At 37.1% G+C, this 12,584-nt stretch overlaps 1 long non-coding RNA gene across 1 annotated transcript; it reads left to right on the top strand.

Annotated features, from left to right (window-relative positions):
• Positions 1–2,572: 2,572 nt before the first annotated feature.
• On the top strand, positions 2,573–7,786 carry Gm31860. Its single transcript, XR_377772.2, has 2 exons — positions 2,573–4,416; positions 7,369–7,786. It is a non-coding gene; the product is annotated as a predicted gene, 31860 (long non-coding RNA).
• The last annotated feature ends 4,798 nt before the right edge of the window (positions 7,787–12,584 follow it).

Here is a 12,584-nt window from a genome sequence, read left to right as displayed (position 1 = left end):
GTCACCCAAAATAGGTGCTGGGAACCAAACTCAAATTGTAGCAATTTCAGGGCTTGTTGCTGACCTATTCTATGCCATTTAGATCATGAGTAAATGAAACAGACATCAGATTTATTAACAAGCAGCTAGCATTATGCTGGGTAAGTTCTGAGCTATTCTAATCCAACTAGTTTATTAATAACCAGATAAATGTCCTGTTACTTGGCAACTGAGTGTTGATTTGTTCTCTGTGTGTCCTCAGGAAAGCCATTCTTGGCCACAGGCTCATGTTCCATCCTCAGAGGCCATCCTGTCTCATGGTGACTTCAATTATCCTTTCCTCTGTGCTTCCCTCTCCTTGTGGTTCTTACCTGAGATATCCTCACATGATCCAAAGTTCTACCTTTGCCTCACCCCAGCCCACATAGGCTCTAGGTTTTTATTTATCAATCAGAGATTGTTGGATAGCATTTTTATAGCACTTTTGTCAGTATATTACAATGTCTAGTCTGCAACCTGATCTTGAAGTACAGAACTCAGCATCTGAATATACAGCAAACCCAACCAACCCAAACAAATTTTGTTTTGTTTTGTTTTATTTTGTTTTGTTTTGTTTCATTGTGTTTTTCAAGACAGGGTTGCTCTGTGTATCCCTGGCTGTCCTGGAACTCACTCTGTAGACCAGGCTGCCCTCGAACTCAGAAATCTGCCTGCCTCTGTCTCCCAAGTGCTGTGATTTAAGGTATATGCCACCACTGCCCAGCTCAACCCAAACAAACTTAAGCCTTTTAGAAGAACAATGAGTATACTTAAAAGAGCCATCTATTCCCGTTCATAACTACAATTTTTATGGCTAAAATTTGTTATACATGTGAGGAGCCGCCCTCACATTCGCCGTTGCAAGATGGCGCTGACAGCTGTGTTCTAAGTGGTAAACATAATCTGCACACGTGCAGGGGCAGTTTTCCTGCCATGTGTTCTGCCTTTCTCGTGATGACAACTGGGCCAATGGGCTGCAGCCAATCAGGGAGTGACACATCCTAGGCAGAGGATAATTCTCCTTAAAAGGGACGGGGTTTTGCCATTCACTCTCTCTCTTGCTTTCTTGTTCTTGTTCTTTTTCTTGCTTTCTTGCTCTCTCTTGCTCTTGCTCTGGCTCTTGCTCTCTTGCTCTCTGGCTCCTGAAGATGTAAGCAATAAAGCTTTGCCGCAGAAGATTCCGGTTTGTTGTGTTCTTCCTGGCCGGTCGCGAACGCGTGTAAGAATACATATACATATTTTTTATCTTTAAATCTCTCCATCATTTTATATCTCAAGTAGAAGGCACATTTGTTTTTCAGAATGTTAGGATATATATATTATATATTTTTCACCTCCTTGGGGACATCGAAGTTGATTCCATAAATTAGCTGTTGTAAACATCGTAGCAGTAAACAGCTGGGTGCAAATATACTTGTAATATTGACTTGAAGGCTTTTGGGTAACTACTCTGCAGCTATATAGTAGGGTCATAAGGAATATCTGCTTAGAGTTTTGTACCAACTTTCACCACGGCTGGACATGTTTGCATTCCTATTGCTACCAAAAGTGTTATGCATCCCCTAAAAACATTTTCTCTTGATTCTGTCATCAAGTATGTAAGTCTACTTGAGATTTTTAGATTTCTTAAGACATCTTTTGCCTACTACAACAACTATGGATAGAAATTATATAATCTATATCTAAAAACCATAAAAGGTAAATTGATTTTTTTTCTAAGAATGATTGTAGGAGATATATCAGAGATGGAAGTTGGAATTATTCCTTTGACCCTGCTTGGATTTAAAATGTGGTAGTTGATTTAGTCATAGAAAACAACACTGATGTTAGTCTGAGATACTCTATGATGAAAGACTTATTGAATTATTGCCTTTGGAGAAGATGGAGCTACTAAAACTCGAAGAAGCTTTCGGTTGGGGGTTGTATACAAAGGCTGTAGTGAAAGAAAAATGACCTGTTACTTCCAATTGTGATGGAAAGCATAAAAGAAAAAAAAAAGGATCTTTTTCTTGATCTCACAGTTCAGATTCAGGTCTTACATGAAGACCCAGTTTGAAAACCATCCAGTGGAAAAAAAGAGCATTTTCAAGAAATGTTGTTGGCTCAACAGGTGGTTAGCATGTAGGAGAAGGCAAATCAATCCATTCTTATCTCCCTGTACAAAGCTCAAGTCTTAAGTTGATCAAGGACCTCCACATAAAACCAGAGAAACTGAAACTTATAGAGGAGAAAGTGGTGAAGAGCCTCAAACACATGGGCACTGGGGAAAAATTCCTGAACAGAACACTGTTGGCTTGTATTGTAAGATCAAGAATTAACAAATGGGACCTCATAAAATTACAAAGCTTTTGTATGGCAAAGGACACTGTCAATAAGACAAAAAGGTAACTAGCAGATTGGGAAGAGATCTTTACCAATCCTAAATCTGATAGAGGGCTAGTATCCAATATATACAAGAACTCAGGGGGAGGGAGAAAGGGGGCGGGGGGGGGCTTTAGAGGGGAAACTAGGAAAGGGGATAACATTTGAAATGTAAATAAAGAAAATATCTAATTAAAAAAAAGGTGAAAAAAGACATAGTTTGTCCAACAATGCTAAGAATCTTATGTAGATGGACTGATTATAAATGTACTTATGAGACTCTGTACTTTGAATTCTAGTCATTTTATGGGCTGGCAATTTACAGTATGATTGATTCTCTGTTGTGATGTTTGGCTGTGTCATGAGATGGAATTCATCATAAGCAACATGGCAACGAAAGTGATTGGTGCTCAGTATGGTGTGTTGCTAAGCTCTACTCTGTAGGTTAAGTGCAATAAATGTAACTTTGAGTTATAGTATTCTCATAGACTGTTGGACACAAGTGGGTCCTAAGTGAGGAAGCAACTTTTTGTCCAACAGTTGAAGACTTAGCAGCTGCTCCATCCCCCAGTTTATGAGCTGCAATATTTTAAGGTCTTATAATTATGGTTTTGCTAAATATTATCTATTTCTTCCACATCTCTACCATCTGCATTCTTATACACATATCACTTTTTGAGCTAAAACAAAGAAGCAAACAAATGAAAAACAGAAATTAATTTGAATTCAGAGGGGGAGACTTTTGCTTATCCATATTGTCAAATGCCTTGGACTAGGTTCATTGAAAACTAAATTTAAGACTGATTTAAGTGACAATAAAATACACAATGATTAAAAATTTGAAGCTTGGGGTCCAAGAGCATAGACTGTTTGGGTAGAGTACCTGGGTTTCATTCCCAGCACCCTCATAGCAGAATAAAACTAGATGTAACTTCAGTCCCAGGGGATACAACACTCTTCTGACCTCTGGAAGCATCAGGCACACAGATGGTACATAGACAAATATATATAAAACACCTATAGACATAATAACTTTTTAAGAAATGTTGTACTGTAGCTTCACATTCTCTAATTTATGGTCTTGCCGAATCCGTGCTCCTGTTGTATAGACTAAATCATCTAGATCAATACTTCCTGCCACTCCTTTACAAAATACAAAAGTAACATAATTTCCTTTGTTTAATAGGGTTTCTCTCAAGGCTGTCTTCTGAGCCTACTCAACTGCATTATCCTCTTGATAATGACTATTTTCTCCTACTTTTACTTAAATCTCTGTCCCTTAATCATTCTTCTTCCAAGGCTTTAAAGGAAAGACAATCCTTTCTTTTAAGGGTCAATTCATTTTATTTTTCATTATTAATGCTCTGCTATCTCAAGACCCAAGCATTGTCACCCAATGTCAAAGGGCTGTCTGTCCTCACAAAGCTAAGTCCTGTAGAATAAGCAGGTATCTGCTGCTTTCCTGAATCAACGAACCCACCTTTCACTATCTTTCTTAAGCTATCACAAACAATATAAAAGGTATTCAAATTCCTATTGTGCAAATGTGATTATAGATGATAACATGGCCATCACTTTCTCTGAAAATAGTTGACTCTTGCTGAAATGGACATACAATTTCCTCTGAATGAATAGATAAATAATGGTGTAGAGAGATACTCAGAAACAAGGGACAAACAAAAACACTGGAAGATTAGAGACCAGGAAGCTTTGGTAAGGGATTCACAGATTTATTTCCTAAATTTGTATAGAACGTAAGGGAATCCATGCTCTGAATGGATGCTCCCTAGGGCTATCAAGTCTCTTAGTAGTCACACGAGCAATACAACAATCTACCACCTGTGTTGCTATTATTTGCCTCTTCTCATTATCACTTCACCTTAGAAAAATGGACTTCACAGAGAGGAAGACACAGCATGAAGTCAGAAACATAGATGTCTCACTAGGCTGAACCTGCTGAGGACTACATCTGCCATCAACAGAAACGACACCACAAAAGACTCAAATCCCAGGGCTCTAACTGATAACTAATATCAGGTCAGTTATGGAAAAATCCCCCTAATCCCTACAGATAAGTGCTTTATTCTCATTGGATAAGAGATTAATCTATATACCATAGAATAATACAAATTTCCCTTCCCTTCTCTGTACATTGGTTAATTGTGCAGTTGTCAGATGTCCTATCCACTATATAGTCTCCTGCATTGCTGATTTTGGTCAATGAACCATTTTATAAATGACATAGGATGTGCTGGGGTATTCTTCTTGGGATCTGAAGAATAGACCTAGGGATATGTGAATTACAAACAAAGCATCAATATTTAAATCTTATACTCAAAAGGCTGAAGGAGGAGGGTCATGTGTTGGAGAATACCCTGGGCTACACAAATAGACCTTTTCAAAAAAAGTTGGAACTACACTGTGATGCCGTGGAGGAGTGAAACTTAGAGACCAGCAACATAATTTAGTGAGACACCTATCACTGATTTCTAAACTTCCTAAATCTTTGAACACCAACAAAACTACAAATTCCTATGCATTTGAGTTGCTTTTCCTATAAACCAAATAAAAAATAAATTACTTTGGGGACTGTTATAATAACATATGCCATTTTAAAAATTAAAAATGTATAAAGTTAAGAGTCTTATCTCCAAACCCACTAATCCTGAAGACACACTGAATTTATTAAGAGATCTCAGACATTGGAGTCAAGAGAAATCTGATCAGTTGTTATTGTAGTGTGTACCATGGAGGCATTTGAATTTACCTTTGACATTTAAGTGACATTACTTCTGAAGATAACATCAATGTTCTCATAGTCCTTACATTAAGGTTTACTTTGTCTTCTTAAGATTTACATAAATTGTTTAGCTTAATCATTGGATGCATCTGAGTCTGTAAAGATGTTGCTGATAGAGAATTTACTCATGAATTAGAATGCCTTTGCTTGCTTCTCAGGGAAATTTATTTTCCCTCTTTCTAAACAATGGTGGAATGAGAAAGATTTCCCCAAAATAGTCAAGGAATACTGGGTTTATGTTTTAAATGCTTTTTATGTCCCCTTCTACCCATTCTTTTTGTTTGTTTGTTTGTTTGTTTTTCGAGGCAGAGTTTCTCTGTATAGCTCTGGCTGTCCTGGAACTCACTTTGTAGACCAGGCTGGCCTCGAACTCAGAAATCTGCCCGCCTCTGCCTCCCCAGTGCTGGGATTAAAGGCGTGCACCACCACACCCAGCTCCTACCCATTCTTGCTGGGTGATATTAGCATACAGCAACTTCATAGACTCTTGTATCTTATCATATGCTCCGATTCCACGGGGTTTTAGCCTTTCAATGCTATGGAACAGCTCTTGCTCTCTACTTCTCAAAATGACCTTATTGCTAAATCTTTACATCAGATATTTGACTCTTCAAACACACAAAACTATTCATACTTTTAATTTAGAAACTTTCCATCTTAGTGAGTTTCAAAGATCCATTTAGAAACTTGGAGAGTGAAGAATTAATTAGTTTTGTTCCTTCTGTTTAATTTTGTGTTCTCTTTCCTGAGATGTTAAGTTGGAAAACTCTTTAAAACTTAAATGGGGAAGACGCCAAAAATTAGGAATAAGTGACGAGAAAATGCACACATACATTGATATCTATAAATTTTCTATTAGACACCAGTTGAAGTAGAAAGCAGGATGCCAAAATATGGATACATAAATAGAAATACATATTCATAAGCACCAGGTATCTGTGTGCAGTAACCAGAAATATCCTTTTCAAGAAGACTACATCTAAATGTTTCTGGCATCTTCTATATATATAGAAAGCACATATTCTCAAAATAACTCTTTTTTGTTTTTGAATAGCCACCAGAATAGCTGTATCATCATTCGATATAGAACAAATATTTTATTCATTCTTTATGAAAAGGACTCCACACAGTGGATTAAAGCCAACTATGAATCTTTCAAGCAGGAATACTAAGTGTACTTTTTACACATAATAAAGAATTTCTGTATGATGAAAGGTGAACTCTTGTGTGTGGGGTGGCCATTTGATTCCTTCTGTGGGTGTTAGAAACCAAGTGTTTCATCTCTCCTATGGAGGCAATTTGACAGCAGAACAGGAGCCCCAGTGTAAAGGTGAGGCCCCGTGAGTTCGGCTATTAACTGTGGGAAACCTTGCTGTTAATCTAGGAACATAGAGAACACTTTGTTAGTTACCTCATAAGAAATGAACACTGTACAGGAGGCTCGGGGAAAATATAGGTTTGGGAAGAGTCAGTTGCTGAAAGTAATAAAGGGTTACATGAGCAGAGCTTGGTGGGCTTCCACAGCAGTGTAACAGGTTGAAAGAGGATGCAGGCCCATCTAACACAACACTTGGCCCGATGATGAAAAGCCTATGTCCTTCGCTAACATCCTCCATGGTGTATAAATAGTGTTTTCTTAGGCTGGCTCTTGTCCTTAGAGAATCAGTTTTACAAGCAGCCTTTGGCTCCATATGAAGGGCATAGAAAAACGGTGCTTCTGGATAGACCTACAGACTGCATCCGCCTATTGCCATCTATTTCATACAGACTGATAACTTATTTCTAGGGGTGGAAAGGATGTCGATGTGCCAATGTATAAAGGTGAATTGATACTGTGAGGGCAGAGGGGCATGCTAAAATCATATCAGGGAAAGCAGGTCCCAAAACATATTGAACAGATCAGTCTAAGAAAAGGTTATGACTCCTTTACTTGGACTTTTAAAATGGTGATCACCTAAATCTCTGATGGCAATGACCCTATATTTGACACATGTCATTTGACATTGTGTGTGTGTGTGTGTGTGTGTGTGTGTGTGTGTGTGTGTGTGTTTGAAATACTAACAAGCAGAGAAGTTCCTACCATCTCTGGGACTGCAAGGCCAGTTGATTGCCACCTTCTGGTCCACTGGCTCATCAGTTAGGACCTGGATCTACTTCTCCAACCCAGTCCTGTCTTTTCATTTCCACAGCTGTGCTAATCTTCATGACCAACCCTGGACTCTCCGGTGGCCTGAAAGGAACAACTTCCCTGAGGCTGGATGACTTGTGAGCTTATCAACAGAGATTTGATTTACAGTTCTGTTGCTTCACTCTCAAAACCTCTTGAGCTCTGCTGTAGCCTCTTTAATTTGTGTTAATTTTGGAAATCATGTATCTGCATAAACATGTGTATGTATTTACTGTGTGCTGCACGGCATGAGATGATATTAGTAAGATTGAAAAGTTTTCAAAAGACTATGTTTGCTGCATTCAGATTGCTAAAGTAGTTGGGATTATCTTACAAATTAGAGTCACTATAGTTTGCTAATTTATTGTTATTCAATAAATCCTGACATTAATAAAATCACAGATGTCTCCATCTATGTCTGTGTCATTGTGCATTCACAATACTTGACTCTGTGGGTTTTATTTCTAGGATTCCTATGCCCTGTGTTTCTTACTCCATAAAAGTGTAATGCTTGGGCTCTCCTGTATGATGACATTTTCTTTTTTCTGACACAACATGATCCTCTCTTTATTACCACCTTTGATTAGAAATCATTTTGGGTTAGTAACCATGGCAACTAACTGAAGGGAGAAATAGTAACATAAGGGTCACAATGCCGACTACACTATGTAAATAATGGAGAGTTAACTGAAGAGAGGTCTCCAGGATGCAGCTTCCACAAGGCCATTATCTATAATGGGGTGGGACTCTGGGATGATGTGGTTACTTAAGCATCTTCCATGTTTCTGTAAGTGACCTCTGTACTGTAAGGAAGCCTATAAACTCACTCATTTGTTCAGCAAATTGGAAGCCAGTAGAGTCATTACTCTGTTTGCCACTGGTGTCATATCTGGGGTGAATAGACATTTGCTCACAGTTCTCCTAGAAACATTAATATGGTTTCTATCTGTGACAGACATTCTGATGTACTTGTTATGGGGAAAACAACAAATGAACTACATGAAGACTGGCAGCCAGAATCCAGCATTGGCGTGATGCTGAAAGACAAAGCTGGCAAGTGGCTTCCAAGCTAAATTGCAAGACTCTTGAGTGTCCACTCAGGGAGTCTGAACATTTTTTTTCATGGGCACCGAGTGTTTTTATAGAGCCATGAGTTATTCAGTGTTCAACACAGGAATAGCAGGTTAGAGAAAAGCTGGGAAAAAAAGAAATGCAAGACAAACTGTGCATAGATAGTATAGTGACAGAAACAATAAAGTCTTCAGAAGCCAAGTTTGATTAAAGGAGTTTTATAAAGAACAGAAAATTTAATGTAGATGTTTCTCCCTCTCTAAAAAGAGAACAGGACTGAAAAAAGTAAGAATTTTCATATAATTTTCCATAAACTCTGCTATATAACAAAGGTCTACCCTATAATCTCATACACATTAAACATATCTCAAATTAGGTACAATGATCTCGAATTGTGATGTTGTAAATGTTTGCCAAACTCCCATCACAAGGCCTGCCTTTGCCAGCCATCCCACTGGAAAGGTAAGATTTTTTTTGTGCTCATCCACTGATAGTGTTTGGATGATAGGATATTTTAAAACATATCAGGTAGCTATAGAGGTCACAATGAAGATATTCTCAGATTCAGAATGGGTATTTAAAACCGTCTGTGCTTAATTTCCCCAAATACATATGGGCAAATTTACCCTAAAGGCAAATGAATGAATCTAGTTACTGTACAAAACTAATACTAATACAAATACATAAATGTAACTATGGAGAAATACAAAGGTATAGATACACAATGGATACATATATGTTGTATAAAGAGGGGGAATTAGGACTTCCCAGGCAGAGGCAGGGATAGGGTTATTTATATCCTGGTGGTAGTGTATTTAGTTTAATGTGGGGAAATTTGGTCATAAGGATTATTCTCCTTCAAAAACCAAGTAAAATTAAAAATAATGTGAAAGATTCTTATTTGGCAGATAGATGACAGTGCTCAGAGAGATGAAATAAAATTTATTTTCCACCATATTTTAGCCTCTAGTCCAGTAATTTTCCATAGTAACCCTCGTGTATCAAGATGAGGGCCATCAAGATATAATCTGTAAAGAGCATCAATTTGTAACCTCACCATGATCCAGAAGTATCTCAGTGACTGAAAATACATAAGTGAAGTTACTGTTACTACTATTACTACTACTACAAATCCTTTCTTCTCTCCTTCCATTTTCTCTCTTCCTCCTATATCTCTTCTTTTTCTTCTTTATCCTCCTTTTCTACCTTACTGGTATTTTGTCATTTACTTAAATTACTTTCAGCTGTGGTGATACATCATTTAAATACTCAAATTATGTCTCATATTTTCAATGAGTTCACATTTTATTTTAACCAATATTGTTAGGTGTTTTATGAGCATGCAATGGCTTTATCTATTTATCAGTAGTCCTTTGTCCACATTTACTTTGGTCTTTTATTGTTTTAATAATTATAAATCTAATTATTTTTATTTCATATATAACAATATTGTTTGTGGTGGTTTTTGCTCGGATATATTCTTACTAAAATTGTCTGTGTACTCATTGATAGTGATTTTATTCCTCATGGGTTCTTAATTTTGCAAGTGGAGCTCATGTTGGGTATTGCTTCTTTGAGAGTCCTAAGTCTTCTCAACTAAATGGATCTCACAAGCTTGTGTTAGTTGCTTATTTCTTTTTTTATGTGAATACTCAATGTGATGAGACCTGATTGCTCATTTACCAGATAGTGCCTTCTCTGGAGGGAAATACCCTTCTGTTATTGTTCTTTGGTAAAGTCAATGTTTTCTCATCTGGGCTTCTTTCCTTCTTCATGTTGTCTTTGCATTTCTCCTTCTATGCAGCATGGATTGTAGCTTTCTAGAAAGCTCTCACTTTTTCTTTCCATTTAATATCAAACTTATATCCTCCTGTCATTTTGATGCCCTTTCAGACCAAACTATTTGGTCATATTTTCTAAAAGAAATGAATTGCTTGATCAATCATATGTCAGTTAACTTAAATTCTGCTTCTTAGAAATTTCCTGAGCTTCTAAATTTCCTTAGATCTATTTCTTAAAGTATGCCCAGTTATATTTCTTCACCTTTCTTTGTTCCCCCTTTAAAGCAATATTTTGTTCTCTTTCTCAATAGCTACTTGTCTACATTTTTGGAATATAGTTTTAAAATGACATGAAGGTCAGATGGAATGATGTATTACACTGTCTACTGTTACTTATAATGCCACTAACTGTGGAAAACAGATATGTTAGGTAGTTTGATAAGTGAAATACATGTTCAAAACCCTGCTATAGAACCTGTGGTCATAGCATATTTTCAAATGGCTCAGTGACAAAATGAAAAAACAGAAAAGAAAAGAAAAATACATAGCTCAAAATTAACAGTGTTTACTGTAATTAAAATGCCCCAAATTCATAAGAAGACATTTAGCCAAATACAAGATACAAATGTGGGCCTGAAAGATAACTCAGCATTTAATAGCCCTTCCGGCTCTTCCAAATGACCCAAGTTTAGTTTCCAACACCCAGACTGTGTAGCTGATAATCACATGTAAATCCTTATGCACGGAATCTTCCATCGTCTTCTGGTCTTTGCAGGCACTACACATGGATAGATACACAAACACACATGCTCATATACACATACATATAGACACATGCTCATACGCATGTGTACAACACACTCAAACAAAAAAATAAAACTGGATAAAAGAGACATAAATATTGCATATAAAATATATGGGGAAGAATTCAATATCACTGAACATTTTTGGTAAAGCCTAATCAAATCCTGATTCTAGTCCTAGTGCTGATTATAAAATATGGAATGGTAACACATACAAGGAAGGAGACACACATCTATCCTGTAGGGATGTATGCCACTGTATCCATTATGCTAGAAAGCATTGCATCTCATCGAGAACTTAAGAACAGAACTGCCACATGATCCAGCAACCTCACTATTTAGTAACATTTACCCGAAGGAAGTAGAATTATATATTCAAAATGTAAATGTATGCTCTTATTCACTGTAAGTAAATATATGGAATTACCTATGTGCCATCAACATTTAAAGAAACCTCTTGTAATACACAGGGGATTGTTATGAAGCTATCAATTTTGCAAAACACTAATGTCATTGGCAATATGTATTCAGCTGGAAGACAATGTAGTAAATGAAATAAGCCCAACCAAGAGCCAAATGTCAGATGATTCCATTGACTTTGGGGACTTAAAAAAGCTCATCTCATTAGAAGAGGAGAGAATGATACTACTTATCAGAAGGCAATGAAACTATAGGGGAGTTGTAGGAAGGAGTTGGCCAATTACACAACATTGCATGTGGATGAGAAGGATGAGTTCTGGTGTCTAATGGGCCATGGGTCATTTTTTAAAAGACTGCACTGTCTATTTCTAAGTCACTACAAAGGGCTCTCAGTTGTCAACCAAGAAAGGATGATATGTTAAGCATCTTGTTTTATTCAGCACATGATAAACAAACACACACACAAATTCACACTAGTACTCAAAGTATACGCAGATATTATGTGTCAAGAATCCAATGGCCCTAACGTTATTTAATAAAAGTTATTTGACAAAATTATTTAATCATTCATTAAAACCTTAAATTCCTTCAAGAGACTTTATAGATTTCTGGCTTAGCAACATGCATATCTGAACTCTTCATAACCATTGAGTCCCTTCTGCAATATGTTGTAATAAATGGGGTCTACTGTCATGTGCCATCTTATTTACATTGCAGATCCCTTGCAAACTAGAATTGAAACCTCCAGTGAAATACTTAAACACCCTAAATACTGTTTTAATTTAATTTACAGAGTAGTTGATAGCATCCAGGAGAGTGTAAAGTGACTGGTGCACAGGACATCTTCAACAGAAGATATTTACTACTGTGATGATCACTATGCTATTCCTTCCTTGGAAACACATAAAGCATTGCAAATATCAGCTATTCTAATTTTTCATGGTTTTCTGGATTTCAGATTAAAGTGAGGTCAGAAGTATAGAGATAACTCATGCTGTGCAAGCAAGAGGACTAAACTTAGGACCCCTAGAACTAAAATAAATGCTAAAGGGTATGGTGCCCAACCCCATAATCTCTGCCTGGGAAGGTACAGGCAGCAAATGCATAGAGCAAGCTCTTAGCAAGCTCAACTAGCAAAATTGTTGAACTCTGGGTTTCCTTGA

Source organism: Mus musculus, chromosome 6 (assembly GCF_000001635.26).
Source record: "Mus musculus strain C57BL/6J chromosome 6, GRCm38.p6 C57BL/6J".
NCBI classification, from domain to species: Eukaryota; Metazoa; Chordata; class Mammalia; order Rodentia; family Muridae; genus Mus; species Mus musculus.
Note: the sequence above shows the minus strand (reverse complement) of the source record. Positions and strands in the feature narration are given on the sequence as shown.